The sequence below is a fragment of the Coregonus lavaretus genome, assembly GCF_964263955.1.
Source record: "Coregonus lavaretus genome assembly, chromosome: 15".
NCBI classification, from domain to species: domain Eukaryota; kingdom Metazoa; phylum Chordata; class Actinopteri; order Salmoniformes; family Salmonidae; genus Coregonus; species Coregonus lavaretus.
This window is the reverse complement of record NC_140002.1, coordinates 46,213,864-46,233,962: the sequence shown is the minus strand read 5'-3', so window position 1 is coordinate 46,233,962 and position 20,099 is coordinate 46,213,864. Positions and strand designations below refer to the sequence as shown.

General features: G+C 41.4%; 1 pseudogene across 1 annotated transcript in view; it reads right to left on the bottom strand.

Moving 5' to 3' along the window:
- Positions 1-2,507: 2,507 nt before the first annotated feature.
- The window catches only part of LOC311143166 (junctional adhesion molecule A-like), a 34,074-nt pseudogene continuing 16,482 nt past the window's right edge, over positions 2,508-20,099 (bottom strand). The window contains exons 5-8 of the transcript in view: positions 3,859-3,966; positions 3,447-3,459; positions 3,084-3,141; positions 2,508-2,543 (exon numbers count right to left, since the gene is read on the bottom strand). The product of the transcript in view is annotated as a junctional adhesion molecule A-like (transcript). The remainder of the gene's footprint in view (positions 2,544-3,083; positions 3,142-3,446; positions 3,460-3,858; positions 3,967-20,099) is intronic.

Below are 20,099 nucleotides of genomic sequence, written 5' to 3'. Positions count from 1 at the left end.
TTAACCTATTCTTGACTGTGGTTCTTGCACTTGTTTGGGGAACAGGATTTCATAATTTTTATCTACATTTCTGCCTGAGAAATGACACCCTGATATAGTTCTGTGATCTGTGAAACAGTTCTGTTAATCACTGAGGCATTGTGTGTTCAATGTCCTCAGAACTTTCAAATAACTTGAGGTGTTTTATGATTAATAGTGATGTTGTGCTTTTGGACACTGTCCTCAGGCTCCAGCTTTATGTTTATATGTTTTTATGTTGATGTGCTATTGTTTTTAATTGATTTTATTTTATTTGTATATTTAACCTATTCTTGACTCTGTGGTTCTTGCACTTGTTTGGGGAACAGGATTTCATTATTTTTATCTACATTTCTGCCTGAGAAATGACACCCTGATATAGTTCTGTGATCTGTGAAACAGTTATGTTAATCACTGAGGCATTGTGTGTTTGTGTGTTCTTTTTCTTTAGAATTTTCAAATAAACTTGACGTGTTTTATGATTAATAGTGATGTTGTGCTTGTACTATTTTGGACACACTGTCCTCAGGCTCCAGCTTTGTTGATCGTATTAAAACAAAGAAAACAATCTGAAGTTGTTGTTTTTAAGTTATATATACCATGATTTTTCCGGTCCGGCCCACTTTGGAATAGATTTTCCTCCATTTTCCTCCATCCGTTTGACACCCCTGCTTTACACGGATCAGTCGTCCTGGTCCCTTTGCAGAAAAACAGCCCCAAAGCATGATGTTTCCACCCCCATGCTTCACAGTAGGTATGGTGTTCTTTGGATGCAACTCAGCATTCTTTGTCCTCCAAACACGACGAGTTGAGTTTTTACCTAAAAGTTATATTTTGGTTTCATCTGACCATATGACATTCTCCCAATCCTCTTCTGGATCATCCAAATGCACTCTAGCAAACTTCAGACGGGCCTGGACATGTACTGGCTTAAGCAGGGGGACACGTCTGGCACTGCAGGATTTGAGTCCCTGGCGGCGTAGTGTGTTACTGATGGTAGGCTTTGTTACTTTGGTCCCAGCTCTCTGCAGGTCATTCACTAGGTCCCCCCGTGTGGTTCTGGGATTTTTGCTCAACGTTCTTGTGATCATTTTGACCCCACGGGTTGAGATCTTGCGTGGAGCCCCAGATCGAGGGAGATTATCAGTGGTCTTGTATGTCTTCCATTTCCTAATAATTGCTCCCACAGTTGATTTCTTCAAACCAAGCTGCTTACCTATTGCAGATTCAGTCTTCCCAGCCTGGTGCAGGTCTACAACTTTGTTTCTGGTGTCCTTTGACAGCTCTTTGGTCTTGGCCATAGTGGAGTTTGGAGTGTGACTGAGGTTGTGGACAGGTGTCTTTTATACTGATAACAAGTTCAAACAGGTGCCATTAATACAGGTAACGAGTGGAGGACAGAGGATTCTCTTAAAGAAGAAGTTACAGGTCTGTGAGAGCCAGAAATCTTGCTTGTTTGTAGGTGACCAAATACTTATTTTCCACCATAATTTGCTAATAAATTCATTAAAAGTCCTACAATGTGATTTTCTGGATTTGTTTTTCTCAATTTGTCTGTCATAGTTGACGTGTATCTATGATGAAAATTACAGGCCTCTCTCATCTTTTTAAGTGGGAGAACTTGCACAATTGGTGGCTGACTAAATACTTTTTTTCCCCACTGTATAGGGCTATATTGGGCTAGCCTAGCGGTTAACAGTGCTGCGCCAGTAACCGAAACGTCGCTAGTTCAAATCCCATAAGCCGGCAAGCCCTTGAGCAAGACAGTTAAACCCCAACAACTACTCCTCGGGCGCCGATTACATGGATGTCAATTAAGGCAGCCCACCACACCTCTCTGATTCAGAGGAGTTGGGTTAAATGCAGAATAAATATTTTGGTTGAATGCATTCAGATGTGCAAATGAGTAGGTATCCCCTTTCCCCTTCCCTCTAGTCACTATATAGTATATAGGGAATAGGGTGCAATTTGGGACACAAGGCATAAAAGACGGCATGTTCTATTGGGATTAGAAAAATATCAATGGCCAATGTTATTTAAATATTTTGGGGAAAATATTAAGTTCTATACACACAGCCACACAGATGCCACAAAATAGTGCAGACATACAGTAGGTGACTGCCGGTTAGAGAAATATTCAAAAATTGAAATAGTTTTAATAAACAGATGGAATTAAAAAAGATAACATTAAAATCAAACCACACCGAGCAGGTAAAAGGGGCAGTGGTATTAGCATATATCCAATTATCTCTCCTTCCTCCCAAAGTGTGCACTTTCCTTCACTTATTTGAAAGGAAATGGCTGGTATAAGGAATAATGTGGAAACTCCCACTAACCCATGCTGCAACCACTATGCTTTGATATTTGTGGGAAGTAGTGAACAATAACACACTTCAGGAGAAAGGGGAGATGTTATTGGGACGCACCCACATTCACTGTTGTTGCCGTAGACTCCTAGGTATATCCTGGATATGTGGTGCATGCCCTGGCTATACCACGAAAGAAGACTTCTGTTTGAATTCCCCCTGAAACAGACACAGAGCAGATAGAAAATTACGAAACGAGGCTACACCTTTTCACTGGAATACAAGACCAAAGGACAGCAACCATTAACTCTTTAGAGATGGTACGTGGTCCTCTGTAGCTCAGTTGGTAGAGCAAGGCGTTTGCAACGCCAGGATATTGGGCCTGATTCCCAGGACCACCCATGTGTAAAATGTATGCACGCATGACTAAGTCGTTTTGGATAAATGCGTCTGCTAAATGTCATATATTATATAAAACATTTCCCTGACAACCAAACTATATAATACACTACAATCATAATAATCATCTAATTCTCAAAAATGGAATTTGAGAGCAAAGAGAGAACAAAGCATATACAAATGATTTATCAGCCAAGAGTTCCTCCTAAACAGAAAAACAATATTGTCTGTTATCTTTTGAATAATCTTCTCTGTTTGCTCAAATGTTACAAACATACCAGAGAGATGGAAGAAATACTATGGAAATGAAAGTCTAAAAAACACAAAAGCATCAGACTTGTAAAGACAGATGAAACTTACATCCTCTTCATCGCCATACTCAGATGTTGGCTGGTAGACCACTGAGGGTTTGGGTTTGCTGTAAGAGGAACACACCAAATGAACCTACAGTGATATCTAGATATCTATCAGCCACTTTAAAGTGTCCCATATTGTTGTATTATTTACTGTTTATATGTTGTTGTTTTTTTATTAAGTGTAAGGAAATGCTACATATAGCGCTTCATTGAAAAACATCCAAACTAAGCCCTCAGGAACAGGGGCTGAGGTAACCAGAGAAGGAAATGGATGTAATATGACACTGGCACTAGAAAACCAATTTGCTAAGTCACGCATTAACATAAGCAGATAGAAAGTAACCAGCTACTAAAAGAGTCCACTTACCTTTCACTCTTTTCTGTGAGGGCAAAAGAAAAACACAAATAACTAGGGAGTGAAATGTTGTGAATGATGATTGGAATATATATTTGAAGAAGGTTATGAACATTATGAACTGCAAGTTATCAGTCACTGATCTGGGCCTGTATTTATAGTGTCTTGGAATAGGAGTGCTGGTCTAGGATCAGGTCCCTTCTGTCCATGTAATCTTCTTCATTATGATCTAAAAGGCCAATCTGTTCCTAGATCAGAACTCCTACTTTGAGACGCTTTATTTTTTTTCAATAATTTTTTTTTTCACCTTTATTCAACAAGGTAAGCCAGTTGAGAAGAAGTTCTCATTTACAACTGCGACCTGGCCAAGATAAATGAATACAGGACCAGGAGTGGTTAGGGTGAATAGGGGGTGTGAACTCACTAGGCAGGTATCCTTTGCGGCCGGCGTACCACAGTCCGAAGCCCAGCAGGGCCAGGGCTAGGAGAGCCACGATCACCCCGGCAACAATACCTCCAGTGTTGATGTCACCTAGACAGAGGAAAAGGAGACAGAGAGAGAGAGTAAATTCAACCAAAATGTATCTGTTCATGTATCTTCCCCCACTATTCATACGACAACTATTTGCACATTGCTAAAGCTGATAATATAACACGTGAAATGTCTTTATCTTTTAAAAACTTTTTTGAGTGCAATGTTTAATATTAATTTCTAATAGTTTTGTTGATGTTAAATTAGTTTATTCTCAGTTTTATTTGTTTATTTCACTTGCTTTGGCAAATGTAAACATATGTCAATTAACCACCAACTCAACCGGCATGACAACATGTCAGGTGTACAGGTCACATCATGTGAATCTGCTGCAACAGGGTTATCTAGATTTACCTGTGTGTGGTATGACCTACATTTGAATGAAGGAAACACTCTCCTACATCATCTTCACATATTTGTATTAGGCCAGTAATCTACTATCAAAACCAAAGAAGAGTGGTTCACATTAGGGAAGAAATTAGGGAAATAATTTCGCTATTCGAATAGTATCATGATTTTTGGGGGGATATATGTATATTCGATATACTATACAAGTGTTTTTTAAATTACGTTTTTAACCTGAGCACTGCTGCGCGATGGATAGAAGCTGGCGCTCTATTGCTGCAGCTGCAGATGGGTGGGTTAGTAACGTATGATATGGGAGAGAGCAGACGGATAGAGAGACGCCAAGGCAACTCGGCTACAGCCTAGACTAGCTAACTTGTAGCAGCCACAATGTAATTTATCATCCCATATAACAGTGTCTGTCTTGTGTCTTGACCACTCTGGTATAATAACAACTGGAGATTGCGTCCAAAATGTCCGACCGTTGTTTTCAAGGTGATCTACTCATGTTCCGTCTATATTTGGGTTGCATCTGGTTTACACCGACCCGCATCACTAGCACTCAGTGCGCACAGGGAGCAGCGACGTCATCACATCATCCAAAAACATGGCAGACATTGGATGAATATAAAATGTTAATATCTCCGGCTGAGTGTATTATTTTAAAGTGACTAAAGTGTCTTATTAGGAATATACTAATCTGACTTCTCCATGTGGCGGTCCCAGGCCCCCAGTATCTGGACCGTGAAGTCACGAGCTCTGCTGGTTGGCTACTGTGTAGCAACCTAGCAGTGCCAGAAGCCCTGGTCTGTCCTAGAAAGCCTATGTAAATTACGATCGCCAGAACAGACAAAATAATTACACGGCTGTTTTGCGCTCTAAAATCTGTTTATTATGATCAACTGATCAATTTTGATCCCCACGATGAATTATTTTAAAGTTATCTACAAATCGCGATATTTAATTAAATAGTAATCCAATACGGCGCACTTCAAATTCAAATACTTTCGGCTTCATGTGCCATTGGGGGTTTTCCATAGGAATACGTGGATGAGTTCAGCGCTATCATTATCTACTGGTTTTAATGTCTATGGGCAGTCTATGGAAATTGTCTTTCTGGACCGGGCATCAGTTAAACTGCAGTACTGAAGCAAAACTGTAGGAGCAGTTGAAACCGTGCTTATAGACCGGAACCCTGGCCACTTGGTCTTGACTGGAGTAGCATAGAGAAGCCTGTTGGTTGCTCCCTGTAGCCTACACCTTCTCATTTCGTTACCTTTTCATTCCGTAATTTTATTCCATCTTGCAGTACATTAGTGAACTCTCACTCCACATTGAGCCTCTTTGTCCCCTTGACTGGCCAACAAAAAAACAACAAGCTACACATGAAGGCTACCGGGAGCCTACCAGCCTTTTAAAATGGGGTACACCATGCACTTCATAAAAACTCAATTGAAAAGTTTGATTTCTTATTAAATTAATTATTTGAAATGTCATGGTTCTTGTATGCAACAATGTAACGGATATTTTTCTTAAAATTAGAAAAAGCCTTTTCAGTGTTACAATAGGCCTATAATTAATTTTTCTTGCAAAAATGTATACGCACAAGTATTAAAATACTAATGTCCGTTCTGATATTCAAATAATCGTGCACATCCCTAGTTCACATTGAGTAGATGTCCCAGTAAATTAGGGCTAACCCCATTTAGTCCACTGGTCGATTGTTTGGTCGATAGGCTGTTGGTTGACCAAGATTTTCTTAGTCAAGCAGTCGCAAATATATCTATATTTTTTATGGCACACCAGACACCTGTCGATTCACGCCTGTCTAAGTGGACTAATCCATTGCGTAGGCCGCGGGGATGGCACACCAGTATCACCAGTAGTACATTTACCATTAATTCCCATAATTTCTAACCTACAATGTTTGTTTGGTTACGGTAATTTCTGTTAATGCATTCAATATATTATTATTATTATTATTACAGTCTTTTACGATTCTCATTGTCGGAGTGGACACGTTGTTTGCGAACCGCACAACCTAGGCTACACTTGTGAGGAACACGTTTTGGTGTATTTAATTCCATTTACAAGTTTGTCAATTTATTGTCTTTTGTTTGTAGCGCTCCTCTCAATGTTGAGTAAGGATGCGCACCTGATTATGCATACGGCAGGCCTAGGTTACCTGGCCTGCGTGCAAATGTAGTCCTATAAAGGTGCCCATTCAAGGATCTGATAGTATTTCTGATAGTCAACTCACCACCACTGAGGAGCTCCTAAAAGTAATTTGTTCTTCACCTCAAACAGCATGTAAACAAAGTCTGTTTTTACATCCATTGAGAATGACAATAGTTCCTCAACGTAGCCTATTTGAAAAATATTTCCAGCTCTCTTTCGATAACCACTCTGCGTGAAAGAGGAAGAAAATGTCATGCTCTGATCCGGTGGAAATAGTCCTACCTGATTACTTCTTATCCCTTAAGGAAACTCTGCGAGGCCAGAATATTTTTTTACAATATTGCAAGTTTGCTAGTGCAAGCTTCAGGCCAGACCCAAGTTAATAGTTGATACAATGTTTCAAGTTCCTTGCAGACAGGCCATGCATACCTGCAGGCTGTAATGTTTTTATTTGTTGGCTTTATGTAGGCTATTTTTACATTGTTGGCAATGGCAATAGAAGTTACTTTTAGAATTTTGCTGGAAATACTTTATTATAAATGAAATGAAACTGTTCCACGAATACGTGTTTATGGAAATCATAACTGGCATGCAGATCAGTACAAATGGTAAGATAAATTGGCACTCCAAATGGAAAAGGCAGACCCCTGGTGTTGCCTATTACCTACTAACAACTTCAGGAGCGTAACAGCAGGAGTCTGACTTCCATTCTGAGGTTGTCAGACTTCCATTCTGACAACCTCACAGCTATAGTCTCCTGTATCCATCTTAGAAGCAAAGGGAAACTCTTGCAGGGATAGAAAGAAAGAGAGGAGACGTTTTCATGTACTGATATTAAATACAGGGTGAACAATTGAAATAAGAGATGTGACTTTCAATACCACACAGTACCGTTGTGTTAGCCTGGTCCCATATGTATTTGTGCTATACAGCCAACTCCTATGGTCAGTCTGTTTGGCATTACAATGACCATATAGGAGTTAACTATACAGCACAAACACTGGGAGCTGGGTTGTATTCATTAGGCACCAAAACAAGAACTGAAACAGTCCAATAAGACTCAACTTTACGGGCAGTGGTCACATATGTCAAACAAAGTGCAGCCTATATATAAAAAAAAGACAATTTTGAACAACTACCCAGTCTTGTAAATGTTTTTGACGGCATAAAGCACTTGACTCGGGAAGAACGCCATCAATCAAACCTTCATCATTCCTGTGCATAGGTCAACACGTTCATCCAAGGCCTCCCCAATTATTATTATTTTTCGATCTGGTCTCATCGCTGCAACTCCCCGACGGGCTCGGGAGAGGCGAAGGTGGAGTCATGCGTCCTCCGAAACATGACCCACCTAACCACGCTCGTTAACACCCGCCAGCTTAACCCGGAAGCCAGCCGGACCAATGTGTCGGAGGAAACACTGTTCTAAGGCACTGCATCGCAGTGCTAGAGGTGCAGCGGTCTAAGGCACTGCATCGCAGTGCTAGAGGCGTTACTACAGACCCGGGTTAATTCCCGGGCTGTGCCACAACCGGCCGTGGCCGGGAGACCCATGAGGCTGCGCACAATTGGCCCAGCGTAGTCCAGGTTATGGGAGGGTTTGGCCGTACAGGATTTCCTTGTCCCATCGCGCTTTAGCGACTCCTTGCGGTGGGCCGGGTGCCTGCAAGCTGACTCCGGTCACCAGTTGTATGGTGTTTCCTCCGACACATTGGTGGGGCTGGCTTCCGGGTTAAGCGAGCAGTGTGTCAACAAGCAGTGCGGCTTGGCAGGGTCGTGTTTCGGAGGACGCAAGGCTCTTGACCTTAATCTCTCCCGAGTCCGTACGGGAGTTGCAGCGATGGGACAAGACTGTACCAATTGGATATCACATAAACTGGGGAGAAAAAGGGGTAAAAGTAAAAAATTAATGTAAAATAATAAACATTTGTGTTATTAGCCTATTTAGCTAGATCAAACCAGCTAATCTGATACTGCCATGATGGATATCAGAAATTGGCTTTGCTAAAGTACCCAAACAAAGCCAAAGGAGAAGGGGACAACTGGCTACTGTGTCAGTGGATGTTAAAAGTTGTGACTGCACTGAAGTTTCTCTCTGACACTGAATGTAAGCGTTCGTAAAACACAGAAGTAAGACTCGAGGCTACAAGGCTGCTGAAGGCGGTGACAGTTGACAGCCACCATGGTGCATAGAATCCTCAGTCTTCTCGATCCTCCAAACAAATTACTCCAGGCAAAAGCAACAGATCTTTACATTGAAGTCAGTGGTCCGCAGTGTGTTGGAGTGCGTCGAGCTGCTGAGGTGTGACAGCGAGTTCGAAACCCTTTGGTAACAGTTCAGTGCCAGTGGCACTAACGAACCACCAGCTCCAAGCAAACGATGACGTTATGTAAGTGCAACTCTCCAGCAATACGTGGTAGACAGTACAGTAGGCCAGCTTGACAGAGGAGAAAAGACAGTGTAAAAGACTGAATCGTTTTGACATTTCACCAAGAACAGAGAACGAAACATCCCTTTACACAGAGAACCATGACTTTTCAGAAAAAGGTGAAACCATTGCTGCACTGAAACCACTGCTGGATCTAAGCAAAACAGAGTTTAGTGTCGCTCGCCAGTTTTTGCAAACTGAAATTGCCCATTCCTGCTCCAATGACGACCCCACTTGATATCCTGCAGCGATTCTCTGGGCCTCTCCCCACTATGCCAACTGTACTTACAGCACTGACAAATGGATTGACCTTTGGGCCCTCCACAGCTACATGCAAGAACGTATTTTCCACTTTGACAAACGTGTTCAGTCAGCACAGAAGAAGCACACTACACCTGAGGAATGCTCAACTAATCCAACTGGCATTTGAGGGGGATCTTACAATAAGATTTTGGGGAGAAATGGAATGATCGATTACTCAGGAAGTTCCACAGAGCATCAAGGAGGCTCTTCTGAAAAGAAACAATCTGTTTTTTATCAATATCTTGGTGGTATAGCAAATGACTTCCTTAGCCACCAGCCTTTCAACGGCCTTGCTTTAGTGTAGGGGGCTGTCCATGGTGCTGATATAGCGCAGCAGAAATGTAATGCCAAGTTGTCTCTCAATGGTCTCAGCATTTGAACTTATGTTTACTGTGGTATTGCGTGATATAAGCAGAATTCAATATAATTCCAATGCAACAACCCAAATGACACCCCTGGGTATAGTTACATGTTTCATCATACAAATAGATGTATTCTATTATGATTTTCTCACTAGCCTATTGATTTTCATGGTTGTAAATGGAATTGTACGTATTGGAAACATGTTTATGGTAGGCTGGCATTGCTTAATTGATTACATGGGTTGAATTTGAGCCACAGAAGTGTATTGTGCCATATCACAACGTGTTGCTGAACTCATGAGTACTATGATTATCCATGTTTGAAGCATGCCTGCATCTCACTGTAGTAGGCTGTTTTGGATCTCCATTCGCCTTTTGTTTACTGTTAATGTAACTAGCCTTTATCGATCTGGTATTTTGTTTAATAGGCCTACTTGGTATCGCCGTTTTGTTTTCATGCATGAATAACTAGGTTGCTACTTTCCAATGCAAGAACCCCCCAAAATTGTGCCCCCTCACTGATTTCAACTGCCCCCTTAGTCACTTTATCCTGGCGCCGGGTCTGGATCCACCTGCTGCGGGGAGCGCACCTGGCCTGGGGAGACCATCAGCTGCGCCATGGCTACCAGTGACGAGCGACGGAGGAACGACGGGGGGGGCACCAGAGATGGACGAGCCTACAGCGGCATGCTTCTATTGATTTGGCTCAGATTTGGTAGAATAAATCTGCCCTGCAACAACTAGTGGCGGGAAGATTTTTTATTTGCAATAATTGCAACAGGCTCTCAGCTACTTTTAGTTATTATTATTTTTTATCAAATCACCCACTGATGTGTAGTTTTTTTTTATTCCAGAGTGAAAACTTACAGTGGGGAAAAAAAGTATTTAGTCAGCCACCAATTGTGCAAGTTCTCCCACTTAAAAAGATGAGAGAGGCCTGTAATTTTCATCATAGGTACACGTCAACTATGACAGACAAAATGAGATTTTCTTTCTCCAGAAAATCACATTGTAGCTTTAATGAATTTATTTGCAAATTATGGTGGAAAATAAGTATTTGGTCAATAACAAAAGTTTCTCAATACTTTGTTATATACCCTTTGTTGGCAATGACACAGGTCAAATGTTTTCTGTAAGTCTTCACAAGGTTTTCACACACTGTTGCTGGTATTTTGGCCCATTCCTCCATGCAGATCTCCTCTAGAGCAGTGATGTTTTGGGGCTGTCGCTGGGCAACACAGACTTTCAACTCCCTCCAAAGATTTTCTATGGGGTTGAGATCTGGAGACTGGCTAGGCCACTCCAGGACCTTGAAATGCTTCTTATGAAGCCACTCCTTTGTTGCCCGGGCGGTGTGTTTGGGATCATTTTCATGCTGAAAGACCCAGCCACGTTTCATCTTCAATGCCCTTGCTGATGGAAGGAGGTTTTCACTCAAAATCTCACGATACATGGCCCCATTCATTCTTTCCTTTACACGGATCAGTCGTCCTGGTCCCTTTGCAGAAAAACAGCCCCAAAGCATGATGTTTCCACCCCCATGCTTCACAGTAGGTATGGTGTTCTTTGGATGCAACTCAGCATTCTTTGTCCTCCAAACACGACGAGTTGAGTTTTTACCTAAAAGTTATATTTTGGTTTCATCTGACCATATGACATTCTCCCAATCCTCTTCTGGATCATCCAAATGCACTCTAGCAAACTTCAGACGGGCCTGGACATGTACTGGCTTAAGCAGGGGGACACGTCTGGCACTGCAGGATTTGAGTCCCTGGCGGCGTAGTGTGTTACTGATGGTAGGCTTTGTTACTTTGGTCCCAGCTCTCTGCAGGTCATTCACTAGGTCCCCCCGTGTGGTTCTGGGATTTTTGCTCAACGTTCTTGTGATCATTTTGACCCCACGGGTTGAGATCTTGCGTGGAGCCCCAGATCGAGGGAGATTATCAGTGGTCTTGTATGTCTTCCATTTCCTAATAATTGCTCCCACGGTTGATTTCTTCCAACCAAGCTGCTTACCTATTACAGATTCAGTCTTCCCAGCCTGGTGCAGGTCTACAATTTTGTTTCTGGTGTCCTTTGACAGCTCTTTGGTCTTGGCCATAGTGGAGTTTGGAGTGTGACTGTTTGAGGTTGTGGACAGGTGTCTGTTATACTGATAACAAGTTCAAACAGGTGCCATTAATACAGGTAACGAGTGGAGGACAGAGGAGCCTCTTAAAGAAGAAGTTACAGGTCTGTGAGAGCCAGAAATCTTGCTTGTTTGTATGTGACCAAATACTTATTTTCCACCATAATTTGCAAATAAATTCATAAAAAATCCTACAATGTGATTTTCTGGAGAAAAAAAATCTCAATTTGTCTGTCATAGTTGACGTGTACCTATGATGAAAATTACAGGCCTCTCTCATCTTTTTAACTGGGAGAACTTGCACAATTGGTGGCTGACTAAATACTTTTTTCCCCCACTGTAAATGGAGACTGGGTGAAAGTGGGAGGGTAGAGCGAGATGACAAATTCAACGACAGCAGTACTTTTCAGTACTCAAATGGGAGAGTGAGACATGAAGAATGCGGTTGTACTTTTAAACTCGATACGATTGGTTTTCAATTTCAAAAAGCAGTTAGTGTTTAACCAGGCAAAGCCAAAGAGTAGGCTGTTGACTGTTGGTTACGGGGAAGCAAGCGAGTCGCCTGCGCGATGTGTAGCCTATGATCAGAGGCAGAGCAGAGCCTGCCTGCCCACACTCAGCGCTTGCTTCGCCACAGCTCATCAACTGATGTAGGCTGCGTGTGCCGGTGTGGTGTGTCCTTCTCACTGCTAGCTAGAGAACAGAACCCTCGCTGCTGTGCGCGCCCAGTGCTGCTAGTATTCTGCATATACAGTAGTAGCCTATCCAGTCCAAGTGCAAATACAAGCACACAGGAAGGCGAGTGAGTCACCAATGGTCAAGAAGGCGAGTCCGAGTCACCAATGGTCGGAGTCACAAGTCATGAAAATCGGGATTCGAGTCAGACTCGAGTCCTGGACTCAAGTATTACAACACTGGACTAATTCCCTTAATAGAGCAGGGCTTTGTGCCTTTGTGAGATCGGACATTGTATATAAATGTCAAATCTGATTTTATCAATGAACTTGAGAGATTGTTTGGTTGGACATATGCCTTTCAAAGACCAAGACATTATTGCTGTGGGTGTGTTAGAGACCGCCCAATCAGAACTCCCTTTATGACAATCTTGAAAATGTACCATCAACCCGCTTTGGATTGCTGGACAAGGAAATCATTTTTCATGTGGGACAAACCATCCTGCAAATTAATCAGTAAGTGGAACAATAGCATATGGAATCCGTAAACATTACCCTTTGCACTAGAAAAAGTGTCACAAAACTGTTAAAATCAGAGCAGTAGCGGTGAGTGGCTAAAATCACTGGGGAAGCCAAGCCAGTAAAAAAGCCATATTACAACCTATGTTGTGATAATTGCGTTGTTTGCTCTATAACCCATTTGTTCATACGCCAACTTGATATAAATAAGGCAGAGACAACAAAAAGACAATCACACAGTGGCAGAATAAATTCAACTACACATGTTTGTTTCACCACAAAACCGGAGAGCAACATCTGTCCGGTGAAGTCCACAAAGCAAATATTGCATGTAACAAACAGTTACATGACATACAGCATGGTCCAGCAAGTTAATGTTTTCTACACTTTACTAAACAACTACCGATTTAGAACCAGAGTTACCGCAACTCAGCACAAAGACAACAGACACGCTATTACAGCACCATTTAAACACCATCAAATCAACTAGGCTATAATACAGTGAAAACAAACTTTAAAATAACAAAAACAATTTAGTCCAATCAATGATGCTAACTATCATGTGGTTGTCTATGGTACTGGTTTCTGTCTGTGCGGATGTGTGCGTGCGCAATAGGGCTGTCCCAACTAAAAAATATATATTGGTCGACCGAAAGTTGTCTGTTCTTTCGACCAATCGATTGGTCAACATTTTTAAACAGGTATTATTCCATATATGTTTGAATAAAATCAACTATATGCATTTAGCTTGTCTGATGCTATAAACTTACGGTTTGATGAAGACAAATGCCTCAAGTTGGCGCCAGAGATCTAGATAACCAGAAGAAAATAACCTTAACCTGACCCAACTATTCTCCTCCTGCTCCTGCTGGCTTTCGCAGATTCTGCCATTACTCTCCTGAAGTTGCCGGTAAAAGGCTATACGAGTTGGCAACCTTTCTCATGTGGAATGCCAATTTATCTTACAATTTCTACCGATCGGCGTGCCAGTTTTCATATGCACATTTTCATTAAACAGTTTCATTTAAATGTATAATAACGTCTTCATATCTTAAAATCTTTGTTATGTTGTTAATCAAAATTCTATCCAAATCTAAATGAAAATGATGAACCTAAAAAGTCACTTCTATTGCCAATCATGTAAAAATAGCCTACATAAAGCCAACAAATAAAAACATTGCAGCCTGCAGGTAGAAAATTTCCTGATAAAAATAAATATCCTATAAATCACATTGGCTACACATGACCTGTCTGCAACGAACTTGAAACATTGTATCAACTATTAACTGGGTCTGGCCCAAAGCTTGTGCTAGCAAACTGGCAACATTGTATAAAATATTCTGGGCCCTCAGAGTTTCACACCCCAGTGAGCTCGGGACAGACAGCTGTAGGCTATTTGTGCAAGGGATAAGAAGCAGTGTTTGACTTTACCGGCACCTCAAATATTCTACTGCTTACGCTCCTTTTCCTCTTCTGGAATATTAGCTAAAAATTATTGTGGAGCTCCTGCACCTAAATATAAACAGTACCAGTACCCAAAATGAGTACCGGAACCTATTTCAGTCCAAGTCAAGCACTGATAAGAAGTAATCAGAAAGTCCTATTTTATGACGTTTCCACTGGATCAGAGCATTACATTTTTGGTTAGAGTGGTTATCGAAAGGGAGAGAGCTGGAAAGACTTTTCAAATACATTGAGGAACTATTGTAATTCTCAATGGATGTAAAAACAGACATTGTTTGCTTGCTGTTTGAGGTGAAGAAAACATGACTTTGAGAAGCTCCACAGGTCATTAGTGGTGGTGCGTTAAGCCAATCAGAAATACTATCAGATCCCCAAATGGGCACATTTATATACATTTGCGCGCAGGCCAGGTAGTCTATAGGCCTACTTCTATGCGTGTGCATCCTTACTCAACATTGACAGGAGCGCTCAAAACAAAAGACAATGACTAAATTGACAAAACTCATAAATGGAATGAAATAAACCAAAACGTGTTTCTCACAAGTGTAGTATAGGTTGTGCACTCTGCAAACAATGTGTCCACTCCGACAATGAGAACGGGAAGACTGGAATAATAATATTGAATGCATAAAAATTAATGACCGTAACAAACATTGTGGATTAGAAATTATAGGAATTAACGGTAAATGTACTACTGGTGATATACAGTATGTAATGGGGAATGTATATACTAACAATCAATCGCAAACAATTCACACAATGAAGTTATGAAACAATGAATGTGCACAAATTGGCGGTAGAGCGCGCATTCTGGAGAGAGAAGTGCATTGTACATCTGGGCATATGGTCACTCCGAAGTCTGCATTGGCCATGCAGCATTTACGGTGATATGGCCTCAGCAGAAGTCAGGACATTCATACTTCTTGCGCTTTGTGGAGCAGTGCAGACCTGTTGTCAAGGAAGTGAGTTTGTGTTTATACAGGATTTTATTTATTTACCACCCCCAGCTACCGTCAACCAATCATGTCAATGCAGAGCTATACAGAGCCCTCCGCATTGTTACAAAATATGTGAGGCACTTGGCGATGCGGTACGGAGCTCGACTTGGCCTCCTCATGCCTCTGGAGGCTCCGCAACTGCGTCACACCCTCCATATGTAGCCTCCGACCACATTTTGGGATCAAGCATGAATTGGCTTTTAGTCTAGGCCTCCGCAATGGATTAGTTCACTGAGATGGGCGCAAATATATATTTGTTACTGCTCGTTTAAAACAATCTTGGTCGACCAACAGCCTAAAGACCAAACAATCGACCAGTCGACTAATTGAGGTCAGCCCTAGTGCGCAAGTAAAGAAATGTCATACAGTAAGCTTTTAGTTGATGTCATAGGCTACCTAGCTAAAATGCTTGCTAGCCTAACGTTAACTTCCTCACATGGGCAACAATGAACCAGCTAAGTTATCTAGCTAGTTAACGTGAGCCTACTAGTCTACATCTAGGCCACATATTGAACTTCAAATCGTCTCAGGCCAGTGGCACAATATATGAATTTATGGTTAGAGCAGAATCGCCGTCATAATCATTGGCCTGTACAGAGAATTAGTCAAATACACAAGCCCAAATCCCCATCTCCATCCATGGCTTAGGAAAGGGCCAATTTAGCAAGTTAGTTAGCTACTGCAGGACAACACCAGAAACAGACACGTTTTTCTGACAATGACGTTTTGCTTTAGATGTAATTTAATTTGTGTGAAGCCAAATCCAAACCGGCCTCCCTTGGGGGGGGTGGGGGCTTCACATACTGAGACAGAGGGGCCCTGTTTCCCTCGCTCGGATGATTTCTCTGGTGAGATTCAGCCACTTGCGAATTGAAGGGTAATTACAAAAACAAAGGGAGACGAAAGATACATTTTATCGGTCAAATATTTGGGGAAGCCTGGCTTCCTTTGGCATCCATGAATACACACCACTGAATCAGAGCCCTCAAAAGCACAGTGTTGACATGTTTAGGGAACACCTTGGAAAAGTTGACAGGTCACCTGTACCTTCGGGTTGTTAACACTGTGGCTCCCATTAGGCAAGTTAGAGTAAAGCAGAGATCTAGACCTTATTTAATCATAAAATCATTGAAGCCATTGAATCACAGAACAAGGCCTTTAAGAAATATAGTAAAACCCAATATCATTCTGACATCCTTTTATATAAAGGTCTCAGGAGGAATGAGGTTCAGAAGAAGATTGTGGAAGCCAAGAGGGGGTACTATACTGACAAAATTGCAGAGAACAAAAACGACCCCCGAAATTCAAAGAATTAGGATGTAGTAACTCGGCCAAAAATGAATCCAGTAGTATTGCCTAGACATTATGGACGAGGTGGTTTCCAACAAAACAATGGTGGCTAATGAATTCAACTAATATTTTACCTCTTGCCAGTAAGTTGGTTAGCAACTTACCCACCACCACTGGTTTGTTTGGGAATTACCAACTCAAGAGCTACTACTCCAAGCTAGGGGTCCAACCAAACTCTTTCTCCTTTAAAAAAGTGTTTCAGTAGCCAAGGTAGATAAAATGCTAGCGGAGCTTAACTGCTCCAAAGCCACTGGCTTGGATGCTATAGCAGCAAGGTTTTTGAGATGCAGCGGTTCAAAATTGCCCCATGTATCCTCTCTTGCTCAAGGTACATTCCCAAAGTATATGAAAATGGCCAAAGTCATTCATTTGCACAAGAAAGGGAGAGTAAGACCAACCCTGGGAACTACAGGCCAGTCTCCATCCTCAGTGTCACGTCACAAATCTTGGAGAGTGAGTGGTTCATGAGCAGCTCTATGAGTATGTAAACAATCTCATGTATTAATTCCAGTCAAGGTTCATAAAATCGTACTCTACTGACTCATGCCTCCTATACTTAAAATACCCACATAAGGATGGAGATTGATAACGGTGCTGCTTGACCTCCAGAAGGCTTTTGATACAGTTAGTCATAACATCCTACTTGCCAAGCTAGAGGCTCTGGGGTTGGGAAGTACCACTCTTGAATGGGTTAAGTAAGTCGGGGAGGGAACAAGTGGTTGAAGTAAATGGTTTGCCCTCCGAGGCTAAACCCATAAGCGGTGGAGTGCCACAGGTGAGCGTGCTAGGGCTTCTGTTATTCCTGCTGCACAATAAATGATATGAAGGATGTAGGGCTGACCCCAATTAGTCGACTGGTCGATTGTTTGGTCGATAGGTTGTTGGTCGACCAATACTTTTTTTAGTCAAGCAGTAGCAAATATATATAGGCTATATATTTGTTTTATGGCACACCAGACACCTGTCTGATTCGCGCCTATCTCAGTGAACTAATCCATTGTGGAAGCCGTGTGGATGGCACAGACCAAGAAGAAGGGGATGCACGTCTATCAAGAATGTGCCATCTCCTGCCAATTTGTGCACATTCATTGTTTCATAACTTCATTGTGTGAATTGTTTGCCTTGATTGTTAATGTATCAATACCCCATTACATATAAAAATCACCAGTAGTACATTTACCATTCATTCCTAATCTACAATGTTTGTTTGGTTATGGGAATTTCTGTTAATGCATTCAATATATTATTATTCCTGTCTTTTACCGTTCTCATTGTCAGAGTGGACAGGTTGTTTGCAGAGTGCACAACCTATACTACTCGTGAGAAACAAGTTTTGGTTTATTTCATTCCATTTACGAGTTGTGTCAATTTAGTCATTGTCTTTTATTTGGAGTGCTACTGTTGAGTAAGGATGCGCAGCTGATAACGCATAGAAGTAGGCCTATAGGCTACCTGGCCTGTGTGCAAATGTAGGCATATAAATGTGCACATTTGGGGGTCTGATAGTATTTCTGATTGGCTTAATGCACCACCACTAATGAGCTAAGTAATGTTTTCTTCACCTCAAACAGCAAGCAAACAAAGTCTGTTTTTACATCCATTGAGAATGACAATCGTTCAATGTATTTGAAAAATCTTTCCAGCTCTCTCCCTTTCGATAACCACTCAGCATGAAGGGAAAATGGCCACTAAAGTAAGGTCACTGCCAGGACCAAGTTCTTGGCTTGGAAGTCTAAGATGTTGGACAAAGATACAAAGAAAGTGCTAGCTAATGCGCTCATCCAATGTGATTTTGACTATGCTAACACCTAGTTCGAAGGCTTAACTAATCTACTAAAAAGCAAGCTTCAGATAGCCCAGAACAAGTTGATTAGTGTGGTGTTGAATCGAAGCCCACATACTCATACTGGTAGAACCTAGTTTCAGGAGCTCAACTGAAGGTGAAATCCTGGTTAATGGATTCCATATGTGTTATTTAATAGTTTTGATGTCTTCACTATTATTCTACAATGTAGAAAATAGTAAAAATAAAGAAAAACCCTGGAATGAGTAGGTGTGCCCAAACTTTTGACTAGTACTGTATATTGTAGTGAGATCATTTCTTTCTTTCAGGATATAAATACAGAGTATGTCCACATCACCGTCAGACCACTTTATTGGTAAACTACACAGTAATGTAATTCTTTTTTTTTTTTGTGATCCAATACGTAATAGTACAATGACACCTTTGTTTTTAAGCCCTGGATTTCTAACCCCTTGATATTATTGTTGGATATGATTTTAATAGCTAACATTTCAAATGGCCATAATAAGAAAGTATTCAGACGCCTTGACTTTCCACATTTTGTAACGTTACAGTCATATTCTAAAATAAATATTTTTTAAACAATTCCTCATCAATCTACACACAATACCCCATAATTACAAAGTGAAAACAGGTTTAGACATTTTTGCAAATGCATAAAAACAAACAGAAATACCTTATTTTCATAAGTATTCAGACCCTTTGCTATGAGACTCAAAATTGAGCTCAGGTGCATCCTGTTTCCATTGATCATCCTTGAGATGTTTCTACAACTTGATTGGAGTCCACCTGTGGTAAATTAAATTGATTGGACATGATTTGGAAAGGCACACAAGGTTAATGAACTAAAAGTAGTGATCACTTGGAGGCACTCTTCCTCTCTCATTAATAGACGGACAGACCTGAGATCTGATTGGCCGCGCTGGTCTGGGGGGACGTATCTGAATGTGTGACATTCATTAGTGTCCCCTGTCCTTATCATTAGAATCCCATTGGCTGCCCATGCAATTATGGGGTATAAAGCCGTCTTCACGTGTTGCTACGCGGGGGTTGAGGAGGAGAATATGTCTCTCTCCCACTTCAGGGTGAAGATAGCACCAGTAAGACAACTTCTTGAAGTACTCCTCTACTACTCCTCGTCCACTTTCCGTACTTTAGTACATAAGCAGCTGTCAAAGAGCATCTGCTCCTTACGAGGGGTTGAATTGGACATCCGTCAATCAGCACTCTGCCACAGACAAACTCCCTGGAAAAATGCTAACACAGATATCCCAGGGCAAGCTGTAACTTTGGCCTCGCTCAGATGGAAACATTTCACAGGCTACAGTGAAGGAAAAAAGTATTTGATCCCCTGCTGATTTTGTACGTTTGCCCACTGACAAAGAAATGATCAGTCTATAATTTTAAATGGTAGGTTTATTTGAACAGTGAGAGACAGAATAACAACAAAAAAATCCAGAAAAACACATGTCAAAAATGTTATAAATAGACTTGCATTTTAATGAGGGAAATAAGTATTTGACCCCTCTGCAAAACATGACTTAGTACTTGGTGGCAAAACCCTTATTGGCAATAACAG